General features: G+C 35.6%; 1 protein-coding gene across 4 annotated transcripts in view; it reads right to left on the bottom strand.

The window, feature by feature from the left end:
• LOC138691780 (zinc finger protein 235-like) overlaps positions 1-15,693 on the bottom strand; it is a 187,164-nt gene that overhangs the window by 108,572 nt on the left and 62,899 nt on the right. The window lies entirely within an intron of this gene.

The following is a 15,693-nucleotide window of genomic DNA, read 5'->3' as shown; positions in this document are numbered from 1 at the left end:
TAACCTCCCTTTTAAATAACGTATGTTGAATGCTATATAGCCTATAATCTAAGTTACAACGAACTTAATTTATATTCTAATTTTCATATAAATCGGTTCAGCCATTATCGCGTGAAAAGGTAACAAACATCCAGACATACAAACAAAAATAAAAAAAAAAAACGATTTTCCGGTTTCAGGATGATGTTGACACCAATTATTTTTGAAAAATCGAAAATTACCAGAAAAATTTCGGCTACAGATTTATTGTTAGTATAGATTATTATTATTATTATTATTATTATTATTATTATTATTATTATTATTATTATTATTTTAAATACAAGGCGGCCTTAGGAAATTGTAGGCTACAAAATAAAAATACAATTATCAAAACATATGCATAACTACGATATTGTATTTATGGCAGTCAGATGTAGCTACATGAATTGCCATTTTATGTCTTGAATATAACATTACGCAAATGACCTCCATCGGCATTGATGCATTGCTGCAAGCGGTATGGAAAGTTTCTCATGACAAATTGAATCAATGTTAACGCGCTCTATTTTATTAATTTTTCTGTGTTCGTTTTGTAATAATTATCCACTGAAGTACAGTAGGTTAAAATTGTATTCGGCAATTTTAAATGTATGATGGAATGGTATGATTGGTGAAACCACAGTCTACTATATACAGTAGAGAAGCTTGGGGTGATTTTTTGCACTTCTTGCGATAGTTGCTAGCCGCTTGGAGCGCTGTGTGTACTAGGAACAATAGACTGTGTCACTGCCATCGTGATATAATACAAGCCGTAAGGCAGACCATGTGACTCGCTTAACCCGGTCACGAAAGGAGGCGTTTCAACCATATAAATTAATTGGAATGCATAAAAAGTAACATATATTTCTCTAAAATGTAGTGTAATTGCATTAATACAATTTAAAACAATGATTTTTTTATTTTAGTTGGTTATTTAACGACGCTGTATCAACTACTAGGTTATTTAGCGTCCATGAGATTGGTGATAGCGAGATGATATTTGGCGAGATGAGGCCGAGGATTCGCCATAGATTACCTTGCATTCACATTACGGTTGGGGAAAACCTCGGAAAAAACCCAACCAGGTAATCAGCCCAAGCGGGGATCGAACCCGCGCCCGAACGTAACTTCAGACCGGCAGGCAAGCGCCTTAACCGACTGAACCACGCCGGTGGCTTTAAAACAATGATTAGGAGACACTTCAGACATAATTCCTTGCGAGTTAAGGTGTAATATTATTTTTGGTGTGAAAATTACGTTGTTCGTATGTGTAATAGACCTACCTGCCTTTATTTCGATTAAATATTGCGAAATTATTGTACATTTATGCACGATGCAATAATTTTCAGTTGCACCACACGAATATTTAGATATACTGAAATTATGGGTTATGTTTACTGTCCCAGTTGCCCCTTTCTGTCTAATTTTAGTGGTCTCCAATGCTCTGCCATTCATATGGAAATATTATAGGTTATGTTTACTATAGCTTATATTCCTAAATTCGCAATTATACATTATAATTAAGCATAATGTCATGTATAATACTCCGCACATTCAATTTGTCTGTATTTTAATACTACAATTGAGTATTGGATTACTGTGTTTATCTACTACCTAAGAGACGAAGTAATAATCGTACGTACACTAATTTCATAAGGGTGGTATGATAAATTTTCTGTCTTTATCAAGGAAGGTAGATGTGCTATATTAAAATCACAAAATAAATTCTTTTTTATTAAACTTCAAAATAGCTTCCATTCTAAACTTAAAATGTTGATGCGAAAAGATTATGTTAACATGTAAAATTCTCTCCACATTAAAATAACACAGTTATGTAATTATTTCTGCAACATATTATGCAACAAGAAGTAAAGGGAACTTATGGACACATTACACTAAATAAAACTTAGCTATGATACGCAATGAAGTCATAATATAATAATTCACTGAGCTCCATACAGTAAAATAGAAAGCCGAACATATATTATGGCCTGGTCTAGATCGAAAAGGCATTGACTGTGCCCTATTTCGCTTTGTTGTGAAAAGTTGTGTAAACTGTGAAATGTTCGTTATCGGTTGTAATATCTGTAAATGGCTAAAATACAATAATTTGAATAATAATATGGGACAAGGAGACGTTTGTGGTACTATAAATATTGTAAGAAAAAGAGGTCAGAGTTATCCTTCTTCCAAAAGATCCAGGAAGGTGAGTTTATAAAATATAATATATACTTTATGAAAATAATATATAAACCTTATGTATTTCGTATTTCAATAGTGGAAGGAAGGTGTTAATTTTTCAAAACAACATGATATCAAAAGTACAACACATTTTATCGTCTGCTAGGGAAAGAGTCTGTGACGAGGCGATAGTAGCGATCCTGGTGGTAGCAACTATCTATGGATGCATATTTCAACTGTCTATATTTGCATATTTAGTAAGTATTGAGCTTCGCAACTGTATATACTAAATTGTGGTGAAACTAAGACTGAAGTACTTCCGGTGGTTTCGGAAATAAATATTCTTGAATTTATAAGGTATTTTTTTGTGGAATTGCAATTGATATGTGCAAGGCATAACATTAGCCTAAACTAAACAAACCTAACCTGTTACAGATTCGTGTACGCAAGGTGTTTCCATCATATCTTTAAAATTACCTTTCATTCGTGTTCATTTTTATGTTTATATCATTTAAACAGTTTACTGAAAACATAAATGAAAGACTCGGCAATTTAATTCTTAAAAGAGAGAATTCATTCAAAAATAATAAAAGTGGAATTGCAATAAGTAGGAATACTTGTAATCACCAACGCGTCACACGGGAAATGTCACGTGATCACTTCAACAAACTGTGAAAGGTGTCCACCTTTCCGACCAAATTCTGTCCTTCCTTATAATTAAATGAAGAACAGACCAGCAGTGGGATTGTTACGCGGTAATAAAATAAATATTCGCACATACTGGACTGTCTTTCCACAGCTGTAAATGTATAAAAGCATATTCCACAATGCGATTACGTATTGCGCAAAGCTAGTGCGTTTTGCTTAACAAGTCATGGCCGCAATTTCGACAAAGCTAGCGGACGTCACCGTGGACACGAAGAAGGCTTTTCTATAGCACGCAACACTCAAACTTGCAACTTGAATATTTGTAAGTTTTTCGGTGCAGGAATCTGTGATAGGTTAGGTTACATTAGCTTTGTTTATGCTCTTCTTATGCCTTGTGTATATGAATCTGTGACAGGTTAGGTTGGGTTAGGTTAGGCCTTTTGTATGCCTTGTATATACTAAGTGAAGTATAATGTGCGTTTCACGTTTATTTTGAAGATTCGCCATGTGATTATCTGACATTCTGCTTACAGTTCGGGAAAACTTGAGAAAACAAACCGAAGCGGTTATCGAAAACACAGATCCACATCAGTAGGGAAGGGAACGCGTGATTAAAGCAGTGTTAAAGTAGTCTTTAAGAATGGCTATAATATCACAATGATGCAGTTCTACAATAAGAGTAATACCGGACCAAGAACCCTACCTTATACTAAAAAATATAAAACAAACACTCAACATTTACTTTGACATAAATTCTAAGGAAGAATTCTCTGGAATAGTCCGAATTCACGTTAGAAATATGAAGTAAATCAGTTATTTGTAACGCATGAATCGCACACATATAGTAAATATTTCTTCCATAATGCGTAAGTATTTTTCCCCCTGTCGTAAATAAAAAATCCGAGGTCTGAGTATGACACTTTTCTTAAAATAACATAAAGGAACATAATACACAGCTAGTAGCTTGAAGTATTATAATGACAAACATACTACAATAAAAAATATATATTTTTGTAATTTGGAGGTTAAACGTGATAAAAAACAAAACTTCTTTATATGCATAACTATTTTAAGTATCTGAACTGCTTCTGCTGTAAATCATCAGTATGTAACTTACCGTTATGTTGCACCGTTCCCTTCGTAATCTGTTCCTTTATCTTCAGGTTTACACCGAACTTTAATTAAACTCAGTCCACAGAAACTATTTACGTGCACACAAACAGATTCCAACGAACGAACAGTGTCAAGGAAAACCACGCACTACACAATAATACTGGGGAACTCGATCTTGAAGAGAGATCGTCTTGATTTCAGCGCTTCAGCGTAACTTCTTAAAGATATTTAAAACTCTTCCTAGTCTTGAAATAAACTCAGTAGGCCTAGCATAATATACGAAAATAAGGTTTATATTACGGCAGATACTTCAATCGAACGCAGGAAAGGACTGAAGTTGTGCGACAGATGAAATACTGTAAGCTAGAAAGTCTCTGTGTACAGATGGCGTTGATGTCAGTTTACCAATACACATACGAATTCACAGGATGTTTCAAAATACATTAAACTGAAAATAGTAACAAGGGAAATTTTATGTGAATTGCCTATCATTTGACCACAATAACGTCAATGTTGTTTTTCCATCTGTACGGATATCAGAGTGAATAAAGTAGTAGAGTGGTAACTACCAGCTGGTACCTGCCTGGTACAGGTTGACAAATAAACAACCCGACTTCTGACTGCCTGGCAAAATTATCTTACCGGAAACTTAAAATGCATCACAGTGAGTTGTCTAGCCAATCACTTGTGCCTACTTATCACAGGAATAATTCGCCTGCCTGCCAAGCACACCCATGTAACTGCAACGGCTTACTGCGGACATTAAAAATCAAACAATGAAGTTATAATTAACTTACCTTAACTTATCTGAAAAAAAAAAAAAAATTTCGCCGCATAATTTTACATTATCCTCAAACAATAAGCTTAATTTTTGGCAGTAAGTTTGCTGGGATGCAGTTTGTAACAAGTTGCTTCAGGTACAAGAGAAACATTTGGCTAACTGGCAGCGAACAAGAATTAAGAAATTTTTACTGGAGGTCTGACAGGATCGTCAAATAACACAAACTGAGATTAAAATTCAGACAGCAGCAACAGAGTTCGCGAGCTTGGTTTGACAAGGTTCTAACTGACAAAATCGGTGAAATTGAGATTGTGTACTCATAACCTTTCATTCAATCAGATCTTATGGGAAACTGACTTTTATCGTTATCTGTTGACAAACAAAGAAATTAGTACTGTGCCATAGTTCTATCTGCAATGAAATTGGTTATTTTATTAATTTGACAAGGTTGTAACTACAAAACCATAGCTCATGCTTTTTTTCTGCTGTGTTGGCGGTTTAAAAGCGCATTCCTGTTACTGAAACGTTCTTTGTTATCTACTCATTGTTGGATACTCGTATAAATAATTTTTCCTGAAGTGACTCTATTTATGATCTGTTAGATTGAATCTTATAATACAGTCATGAGTGAAAATAAATCCGAGCAAGATATTTTCTCGAACAGTGATTCAGATGATTTTGTCCCACCTACTTGTATCGAGACCAACCAGTAGTGATGAAAATACTGCTAAGTAATAAACTGAATTATTTCTGTAACTACAGTGTGTCCAAAAAGTCGAACCAGTTAACAATATTCGCAAGAATTAAATTTGTATGAGTGTCATAGCTATCTATTAGACATTGTTGTCACATACCACATTCCGGAATTAGTTTTCTTTTAGAGTAACCTTAATTATGAGCCCTTTTTGCCATATCACATAATATTATAATTGTGTTATTTAAAATTTTGTATACACAGTGAGCTCAATAAATTATTATTATTACTATTTTCTGTTACTGTTATAAATGTGTTACTTCTTGACTAACAGGAACATAAAACTCAGAAAGTCTGTGGGCCTATAAAGTAAGTAACTTATAATGTTGTTTTAAACATTAGAGGAAGAAAGTAAAAAAGACATCATGACGTAGAATAACTAAAATTTCCTATATTATGTGAAGATCTATTCCTCAACCGTCGAACGTGAATATTTATTGTGCGACAGCAACAGCAGAATATAAAAGTAGCATTACAACAAACAGTTTTAAAACGGATGTTGATGAAAATGAAGTAGAAAGAAGGAGTACGGTTGGAATTGAAACTAATTCAAATCGTGAACCACTTCAAAATACGCCAAAGAAGAAGAATGTACGGAATGTTATGGCCAAACCAGTATCGTGGAAATGTAATATGCGGAAGAAAGCACATCAGGAATCGTAGAGGAGAGGAAAATCTGTTTCATAAGAAACTGTAAATATACCAAAAATGTCAGGCAAAATGCAAACATAAACGTAGCCAAAAAATACTCACATAGAACAAGCAGAGTTTCATAGAACCTATTATTTTCTGCAGTCTGCTACTCTCCAGTAGATCTAATAAGACTGTTAAAGCAGGTGAACCGTCGTAACTCTTATCGGGTAATACAAATTATAGCAGAAGATATCAAGGATTTTTCAGTAACTGTAAAGCTATTAAATTAGGGCCTACAAGACTGTTCTATTCTCCCAACTAGATACTGTGAAGTTCAAAAACACATAAGCCTTACCATGAAATCAAATACAAATTAACCCATGAGACAGATGAACAAAAGAAGTTGCTAATATCAATTTTAATGAACACAGAGGAGTGTCGAACCCGGTTCCACAGCATCAATACGTATTTTGAATATCAAACCAAAAGTTCAAAATAATAATAAAATTGAACTCTCACATTTGAAAAAGGACATCAAAGCCGCTATCGCTTTCATGGCTCTGCAAGACAAGTTAGTACTCAGCGACCCACTTAGTACAGATTAAATACATTTTTGTTTGAAATAGTGTCACAATCCAATATTATTTTATAGTTGATACCATAATGCTCTTTTTTCAACATAGATTTACGGTATTTAAATTTTGTTGTCCCTATAATCTGGAGTTGTAACTAACACATTTTTTGAATAGTGATTAAAACGTTAGTTTGACAAGGTTCTATGTGCACTGACACCTTTGTAACTTTCCTGAGGCGTCAAATTTCAAGTGGCAAGGTTCTAACTGCATTTTCGCTACCTCAGATTCTACGATTTAAAAAGAATTTTTTTTAAAGAGAACTCATTAAAACTACTTTCCATTGATATGTAAGAAGGTATATAAAATTATTTAGAAAAATATTCATAAATAAAAAAGTTATAGTATAATGAAACTTTAAACTCAATTTTCTCAGCATAATGGTTGTTGAAGTTAGAACCTTGTCAAACCAAGCTAGCGAGTTCATAAAGAGAGGCAACGTTAAGTATTAATTTTTATTCTAGTTTAGTGAATATGAAAATATGGTTAATAATTGAAATTTGAGAATAGGAAGATGAAGTCTATTTCAAGATCTCGTTAGACCTAAAAGTTTTCAAGTTATAAGAATAATTTGAAATTACAATTCGAATAATATATCCAATATAAATTACCAAACCAACTCTCACACATTTAGATACATACAAGTTCAAATGGGGCTGATAATATAATCTAAACTCTGACCTCAATTTAACGAATGAAAGTGAAGACGAAAGAGTAATAAATTTAGATAATAAAACAGAATTAAATTAACCAAATAATAATCCAAATAGGGTCAGAATAAATAAGGAAATAATGAAACCATATCACTAAATCCCTAGGCCAACAAGCCTCGGTCGTTTCCGAGTTACGTGCCTCCTGCAGGATCCTGGCCAAGGACAGCTCCGCCTGTCTCGTGACCACGCCACGACGCGACCAGCACAAACCGCGACCAAGCAACGGAAAAAAATTAATATAAGCACCAATTAAAAAACAACAGAAAAATAACCAATAAAAATCAACTACAGGGACATTATTTTATTTTTACTTCAATTTTTATTGTACCTGAGTTTTTGAATGTACTTCACTCCCACCCCTTCTACTAAGGAAGTTCCAACTCCACACAGAACCAAGACCGCAGATAGTAAGCACTACTGAGTTACTGAGTATAGTACGTTTTCCAGAAATATGTTCGCGTTTTCCAGTGACGAAAGAGCTTTCAATATTGAATCATATTTTCGCACAGGTACTGTCCGTTTGCCTACGTCGCATCCCGATTTCCCCCACCTGCTTCTGCTCGCCCCTCTGTAATAGCTGGGCTGTCTTAGCTCTTTTCTGAAAACATTAATTTCTCTTAGGAATTGGAAATTTACGTAATATTATACAACTGTTTAATTTAACTTAAATAAAAGGGCCTCGTTAAGTAATTAACTGTCACGTGATTTCCTCCCTTTCTACAATCCTGCGGCATAACCACTTGGACGGACAGTAGATAGCATGTCTGAGTAATTTTATATTTTCGGGTCGGGCAGAAGTGAAGATTGAATTTACAGTACGTAGAGTAGGTACAGAATTATTTCAACATGAGTTACTAGTACGAAGGACGAAACTGGTAATTGGAATTAGATGCAATAGTCTATAGTGCGATAATATGCACAAAACTGAAGCCTGTATCGAAATGAACGACCACCATTTTCAAAATTGTGTTTAAATATTCATATTATGATTATTTTTCAATTTAACTTCTTTCTCTATATTGTACGCTAATGTGCTGTAGACAGTATAATATACACTGCATAATGAATACGTTCGCATGGATAACTCACTTCGTGAGTAAAAACACTTATTCTTAATACAGTACTGTACTTTGATTAAAGAAAAACCTAATGAAAATTATCAAACTCAAAATCGCGATATTTCCTAGTTTACGTAAATGGATGAACTACTTTTCTTCCTTCCTATACCTAGTAGAGTGATTTGTGTTTTACGCCAGTATCATCGAACTCCAGTCGTGGAAGCGGGAGCAAGCGGTGTTTCCGGTTCTCTAAAGGTATAGACAGGTTAATATTAAACATGTTAGTAAAAATAAAATGATGTCCCTGTATAACTCAACGAATAATCTCCCTTACCATACAGATATAAGAAATTAGACAGAAAATGGAGTTTAAGAAAGAGACGTCTATTAGAAAAGATAGAAAACAAAAGAAACAGGTACGGTGGATAAGCCAAAAGAAAAATCAACACTAAAAACACAGCGTGCCGAAAATTAATCGGCAGACCCCCCCCCCCGCCCTTAAACTACTCTGTATCCCAACAGCGCAAAATACTGACGAAAGAGGTGAAACCAGCGTCCACATACTGAGCTTTTGACAAAGGTACCCTCACCGGGGTTCAAATACAGGGTGTATCTTTATTGGTGTCAAATATGTCGGGGACGTGTTCCTTACACCAAAACAGAAAAAAGTTCCTATGTACATGGGTCTGAAAATCATTTATTTCAGAGTTACAACACTAAATGAAATGTTACAAAAATTGCTCGAAGTGGTTTCCTCTTGCTTCGAAGCATCCCGTCAGCCTGCGTTCCATGCTCTGCTGGTGTGTTTCGTATTTGGTCAAGTCCAGTTTGGATACGCTATCTCAGAATATAAACATCAGGTACAGGAGTCGCGTAAACCAAGCACTTCAAATGTCCCCAGACGAAGAAATCCATTGGATTCAAATCAGGCGATCGAGCAGGCCATTCCATGGGTCCTCCTCGACCAATCCATCTTTGCGGAAATCGATCATTCAAAAAATTACGAACAATCAGACTGAAATGAGCTGGAGCACCATCGTGTAAAAACCACATTCGGTGGATGACGTCCAGAGGCACAGCATCCGTTAAGTGACGTAACTCATTTCTGAGAAAATGTACTGTAGATAAGTTTCTCCATTCAGACGCGGAGGGAAGAAGTAAGGACCAATAAGGTGATCATGAATGATTCCACCCCAAACGTTGAGACAGAACCTCTGTTGATGTTTGTCCGGTCGTACTTCATGAGGGTTTTCAAATGCCCAGGTATGGCTGTTGTGAAAATTGAAGTAAAACCAGCCTCACCGTGAATAAGATGCATGATAGGAACACAGCGACTGCTGTAACATGCGTTGGCAGAACATGTTCTGGGCTCAAAGTTAATCCTTGCACACGTTGAAAGTGATACGGGTACATGCAGAATTCTCCAGACAGTCATATGACCAACGCGTTCCCTTCCTGCAATACGTCTTGTGCTTTCTATCCACAGCATGAAGAACTCGTTCTTCAAGCGCAATGCTTCGTACCGCTCTAGGTCTCCCAACATCCGTAGTACGCCTCTCAAATGTGCCAGTCTCCCTGAATTCTTGCACAAGGTGACTGCCTGTCAGGATGCAGTGCTGCACGGACACGCATATCGGCCTGTTCACTCGTACTATGCATGTTCTTTGCTCTACAGCAAACAAACAAAAGATTGATGTAATTAATAGGGAATACACTTCGAGCAATTTTTGTAACATTTCATTTAGTCATTGATTAACTTTTCTTTTGCGGAACCGGTACTGCAACATTCTCAGTATCTGACGATGAATCCATGTTTAAACATCACTAAACTATAAAACGCAGCAATTGTATGTGTCTGTTATTAGTGTAAAATACGATATCAAAACGCTGTCATTCTTGCCACTGAACACACTTAGAGGACACAATGTTTACTAATTGCGACAGCAGTGACTAGGGATCGAAACGGATTAATAAACAATGCGGTAGAACTAAGAGAAGTATTATGTTGCGAGTTTAGTTGCTTCACGGCAATCAGACTTACTAAATAACCGCGGGTTATCTCTATGTTTAGAATGTTACCATCTGAGTCAATATATAAATAAAAATATCAGTTAATGGGAAATAGAAATAGTTTAAATATGTTGTAGACTGATATCTGTAAAATCGGGATTTTTGTCAATCCCGACTCGCTTTAATCGGGATTCAACAGGGAATTGGGAGAATCCCGCCTAAATAGGGATACCCGGCAATCCTGGCTGTCAGACTTGCATCATTTTCATAGGAACTCTGAACGTGAATATTCATAACCACGGTTAATAAAATAATTAATATGTCAACTTTTTAATTCAGTCTGTAAGTTAAACTGCTGTATGAAGTTAAAAAAGTATTATTATTATTGTTATTATCATTATTATTATTATTATTATTATTATTATTATTATTATTATTATTATTATTATTATTATTATTATCAGCAGCAGTACTAGCAGTAGAAGAAAATGTTTCATTAATCCATTACTAACAAGAATTACTTTCAACCATTATATTTAAAAAAAAAATACCATTTTATAATTCATGCAGTTTCGGTATCTTTAAATTCGGTGAATAATTGTTCATGTATGCACTGAAACAACAGCTGTTTGAAGAAAATGAATGATATGGAGTGAATGAAGGCCAATAACAATGTGTAATAACATAGTTTGAAAGGTAACAACTACTTTGAATGATTCATTGTAGAGTAGAAGTTCTATCTGCGGTTTGCACCTATCCACTTTCGGTTAATCTTTACTCAGAAGCAATGCACACGGATGTAAAGATAAAGAAGGAAGGATTGTTATATTTTACTGGTTAGTTAATCCTTAATTTCTACGACGAATTTTTATCCATATTATGTTGCAGAAGACAACTATTGTACTTGGCATGTGACTCTTCATGCTTCAAGTTTCCTGTCAGAAAAATATATGGATATAATATAGAGAAAAATTCGTCGTAGAAATTATGGATTAACTAACCAGTGAAATATAACAATCCTTCCTTCTTTATCGTTACATCCGTGTGCATTGCTGCAATTAAAAGCAGCACACGAAAGAACCATACTTATTCAGCTCTATCAAACAAATGGCCACTCGTCGGCTGTTCAATTTGGGAGCCAGTGATCTCAACATTATAAACTGGATACACAACTCCTGTAGAGAAATGTGAAAAAAACGTGACTTGTAACTTCCGTACTATTGGCACACCTGAGGCGTATCTCTCTCTCTTTCTAACGCACATGGATTATATTATATTCCTTTAATTTTGCCGTTATGATGGTGAAATATTGTGCAGCATACGTAAGACTGAGTAACAAAGAAGTGACGTATAGGCCTACTTTATTTTTCCTGGATATAGAGACCCTAGCCCGTTAACAGATTAGGATTTATTTAACGTAATTTGAATTTAGAAAATAGACAAGCAGACTTAGAAATGAAGTAGACAAGTACCAATTATACTTTTTTATATTTATAGTTACCAGATTATTTCTGATTGAGGTTCTGGCTGATACGTATATACAGTATATAAACAGCAGTACATCCCTTATATGTCAGAGGAAGAACAATTGTTGTTTGTACACATCTGATTAGTGAAATATGTTACTAGTCATCGATGAATGCAATGGAGGGGGAAACCGTATCCAGTTATCTCCTGGCTTAGTTGCTTCATGGTGATGCCTCATTGGTGTCACTTATGAGGTTGAAACCTGTTTTCGGACAGTTTACTAAATAACAATTTATGACAAGATTTATTGTCATATAAACATTTGTCCTAATCTCAATATTTTCAGAGTTACACTAGTTTGAAGTTGTTTGCAAAATCCCATTATTCTTATTCTTGAGTTTTAAGGGTAAAGGAATATTACAGATAAACAATGAACTATTCAGGAGTATCATTTCTTTAATTACTTGCTTTTGCTTTTGCTTTTGAGGGTTTCTCCACTATTTAGCGGTTACCCCGTATTCCCATTCGCCAATCTTCCCGGTCAAGCCATTCATCTCCTTCCAGAGACCTGTCACTCATCAATCTATGGATCTGTCCTCTCCAGGTTGTTCTTGGCCTACCCCGCTTCCTTCTACCATGAGGTGACCATTCCAAAAGAGTTTTAGGCCACCTACTTTCCTCCATTCTTCTGACATGTCCATACCATTGAAGAGTTCGTCTCTCAATTCTGTCCATCACTGTCTCCTCCATATCCATCATCCGTCTCACTTCTTCATTTCTCCTTCTTTCTAATCTGGAAACTCTGGCACTACGTCGTATTCCGTCCATTTCCACTGCCAAAATCTTAGATTTTTTACTTTCTACCAACGTCCACCCCTCTGCGCCATATGTCATTATACTTTCCACAACCGCCGTCAAAATCCTCTTCTTGGTGTCATTCAATATCGTCCTGCTCCACAGTACTCCATTCAGCATCCTTATGGCTTTTCTTGCTTGCACCAATCTACTATCTATTTCGGAGTTACAACTCCCTAAATCATCAATATATGACCCCAAATATTTAAATTTTTGAACAGCTCTAATAGTTCCTTGGTGTAAGGAGATGTCTCTTCCGTTTCCACCTACTACAAGATATTTCTTTAATTACCAGTAGCTAATATTCTGAAGCTAAAAGTATGTTGTGAATTCCATAGTTGGATCGTACAAATTTTTTGTTCGATTTTTAACTATAAAATTACACTTTCTTACGCATTTCTCACAAGAATTGTTACAAATCACGCCACTCCAGTAAATTCTTCAACACTGTAGATTAGGATCCATAATTAAACTGTAAAGAATTAAGTTCCTAAAGTCGTATGATTTGTAACAGTTTTTGTGATAAGTGCGTGAGAATGATGTCATTTTTAGTTAAAAATTGAAAAACAAAATTTGTGCAAAGCAACTGAGAACACATTTTTGCTTCAGAACACTAGCCAATTAAATAATGATATTTCTGACTAGTTCATTCTCTATTTGTAATATTCTGTTACCCTTAAAACTAAAGAAAAAAGGTATTTTACAAAGAACTTCAAATATGTGTAATTTTGAAAGTATTGAGATTAGGGCAAATGTTTATATGCTATTTTTTGCTCAGAATGTCTTCGGAAATAGGCTCTGTGCGTGGCGGCAAGTCCTCGTGAATCGCGCCGTGTGCCGTATCTGTGAACAGTTCTCCTCACGAATGAAAACTGTGAAATCCAGATGTAGTCCCCTATAAAGGGCAGAGAACTTTGTGAACAGGCAGTGTGTAACGACTCCCCTTTCAATTCATTATTACTTGAAAAAATACGTGAAACTGAGGAGGTCTAGTTTCATAACTTTTGTTTTGTTGAAATTCAATTTACAGACGTAAAAAAATTACTTTGTTTTCATATCGGAGTAACGATGAATGTGTAAGCTATTTAATTTAAATTCACTGGAAATTCTAAACGATTCTTCTTTTTTCCTCTTGTACGGGGGAGGGACCCGAAGGCTTACACTGCAGCCTGAGTGTTAGTGAGCTTACCACTCTTATTCTGTGATTGGTTGGGTAGCAGAAAGGCCGCGCTCTTGTACAAGTACAGCGCGCCGCACCGTGAACTTGATCCGGGCTGTGGTATCGATGATGATGATGATTATTATTATTATTATTATTATTATTATTATAGTTGTTGTTGTTGTTATACTGTATGTGGATTAATGATGGCGAAATAAATCCGAAGTCCAACGCCAAAAGTTACCCAGCAATTCTGCTTCAGTTGGTTCAGGGAAAACCCCGGGAAAACCCCCGAGTTAATAAATACATTATATGCATAAATGAATAAATGTCTACATGAATGAATAATTTAAAAATGAAGGTATGAATGAGAAAATGAATGAAAAATATAACAATGAATGAATAAATAAGTATATAAATGTATATATGGAAGAATAAATTTATAATTTGATGAAATAAAATAGGCCTATAAGTGGATGAATATGTATAAAAGTGGATGAATAAATATATAAGTAGAGGGATAAATATATAAGTGGATGAATAAATAAATAAATGGATGAATAAATTCGAGTATATAGGCGAAATGTAGGAGTAAATATAAAAATATGATTAAATATATAAATGAATGAGGAAATATTATGTAAATTTATAAGTAAATATGTAAATTTCTTAATAAATATTTAAATGTCTAAATACATAAATGAGCAAATGAATACATACATATATATGGATACGTATGTAAATGAATGTGTATATAAATGAGAAAAGAAATGATTGAATGAATTACTTATTAATAAATAAAGTAGTGGATGAGTAAATAAAAAAAATGAATCGATATCCACAGAATTGAACAAGTCAGCTTCGCGGAGTAACAAACTGCTCATTAATGTGCGGCCTGCTCTGGAATCCAAGCCGTTACACGTTACAATATATTAATGGATTCATAACATTCAAGTTCTGTGATGCCTGCAGCACGGGCAAAACATAGGCCCATAAAAATATTATGGTTTATTTAACGACACTCGCAACTGCAAAGGTTACATCAGCGTTGCCGTTGTGCCGGAGGAGTTCTTTTACATGCCAGTAAATCTACTGACAGGAGCCTGTCGCATTTAAACACACTTTAATGTCATCGACCTGGGCCGGGATTGAACCCGCAACCTCGAGCAGAGAAGGCCAGCGCTATACCAGGTCGACCATAGGACTGCATCAACACTAGTATGGATGTTATAAAAAGAGGAAGGGTTTACATTACATGAATGGTATCCAGGGAAACGACAACCGAAATGTCTATGGAGAGAGAGAAAAGACATGCCAACAATAGCAATGCGTTGCTGTGTTACGTGAATTCTGAACTAGGAGCAAGAAAATGTTTGCTAAAGTAAAAGGGTTATTCAATCGAATTAGCGACCACCCCAGGGTGAGGGAGTCTGTGAGGCCAGGAAGGCTCCTCTCCAACGGCATGCGGGTGTTTGGGGTGGCGGGCTTGGCGGGCCTGGCCTACGCCGCCTACCGCTACAAGACCTACAGCGGCGACCTGGAGGGAGCAGGGCCGACGTCGACACTCACCGAAGTGCTCCTCAAGAGAAGCAGAAAGTTCATGCACCCCAGGGAGGAGAACCTCAGGTCACCATCAGAGGAGGTAATGGAGGTGACTGACTACACAGA

The sequence above is a fragment of the Periplaneta americana genome, chromosome 16, assembly GCF_040183065.1.
Source record: "Periplaneta americana isolate PAMFEO1 chromosome 16, P.americana_PAMFEO1_priV1, whole genome shotgun sequence".
NCBI lineage: Eukaryota > Metazoa > Arthropoda > Insecta > Blattodea > Blattidae > Periplaneta > Periplaneta americana.
The sequence above is the reverse complement of the archived record's forward strand: the minus strand, read 5'-3'. Positions and strand labels throughout refer to the sequence as shown.